We start from the raw sequence: 1,665 nt of genomic DNA, 5'->3' as shown, positions 1-1,665 counted from the left end.
ACACAAATATCCATTCTCCAACTTCCCCCTAAACTGGAACAACAACAACAACAACAACAACAGAGAGCATAAAACAACAACAGTACTTCTACTTTATCCATATATATCCCAACTTTTTCCCCAAACTGGAATTCCAGGCAGCTGACAAGAATTAAAAGCAAATGCAAGTAAAAGCGCCTGCGAAGGCCTAGGCAAGGACACAAGGAAAGCTGCTGCTGGCTTTCTCCGTCTGTTCAGAGGCACTGGGTCCCGAGGGTGGGCTCAGGATGTCCCATCCATGCTCCAAACCCCTCTTGACCTCCACATCAAGCCCACCTCTTCCTCCAGAGAAGCCCCTCCGGGCTCTGTCCCATGTCCCCAACCTGGGGAAGCTCCGAGTGCGAAAGCCACCAAGGCCCAGAGCATCCAGGCGCTCATCTTGGAAGGTCCCTCGGAGCGCTCTCCTCCAGCTGGGCTTTTCTGGCCCCTTTGGGACATCGAAGGGGAGGAGATCCCAAATCCCGGGTTAAACATTAGCAAATGTTCTGGAGAGAAGGGGATGAGCTCAGGGAGGACAGACCAGAGGGATCTCTTTGACGCCAGTCCCACTGTCCAGTCGAAGTGAATCTACCTCTGGGATTTTTCCATTTGGCACCAAGGTGACCCCCTTGGCTTTGGGGTGAAGGGAAGCGGATGGAAGGAACTTGGCCATGGGTCGGGAGTAAGCGAGGGGCAAGGAGAGACCCAGGAATGGAGAGATTGGGAAAGCAGACATCAAGGGTCTTCTTGCTCCACCAAAGAGAAGGGACTTCCTTGGTCCCATTCCCACTTGCAGATAAAATCAGTGTACAATCGGAATCGATGGATCAATGCAATAGCGGAGCATGGTTCCCACTACATTTGCCCCGATCGCATTTTTCACTCTAAAATAATTCACTTGTGGTTCCCATTCATGAGTGAATCGATTCAAAGATTCATTCCCGAAGGGGAAATTTAAATTGATTCCGATCCGCATGTGGTTCACAAATGCGCAGATTCGATTTATCGAAAAAATCAGTGTCAAAAAGACGCAGGTTAAATGGGTCTAGCACACTGCGCTCCCCTTGGAATGGCCTCAGCGATTCAGATTAAGTGGGAGCCAGGGTCATTTGAACTGGTTGAAACCAATTCCAGTCTGGTTTAAAAGGTAGTGGGAATGAGGCCCATGTTCAGAAGTGGCTGACGAAGCAAAGTGCGGCTGGCCCTACCATTTGGCCCAGGAAGGGGCTCAGAATTACCTGGACCACCGTATTTCCCCCATTTCTGTGCCTGGCTGTGAAAGGACTTTATCACACAAGAAAAATTGGGGGCAAATGGGTTAAATCCTTTGCAGAAACAGGGTTTAAAAGTCTGCAAAACACCCACAAAAGCAGGTTGCTTTTCAGACAAATTTTGTGTCAGTGAGAAACAACACGATGTTAATTCGAACGGGAAGTTGATGAAACCCTTCTCCTTTTTACTTTCAGATGTTCCCCGAAAGTTAAAAGGAGTCGGTTTTGTCGACTTTCCGTTCGGATTAATGTCACGTTATTTCTTATTGACATCAACGTCATCTGAAAAACAATCCGCTTTTGCAGGTGTTTTGCAGACTTTTAAATCCTGTTTCTGCATGGGATTTAACCAATTTGCCACCAGTTTTCCTGTGTG

Source organism: Sceloporus undulatus, chromosome 6 (genome assembly GCF_019175285.1).
Source record: "Sceloporus undulatus isolate JIND9_A2432 ecotype Alabama chromosome 6, SceUnd_v1.1, whole genome shotgun sequence".
Lineage (NCBI taxonomy): Eukaryota > Metazoa > Chordata > Lepidosauria > Squamata > Phrynosomatidae > Sceloporus > Sceloporus undulatus.
Note: the sequence above shows the minus strand (reverse complement) of the source record.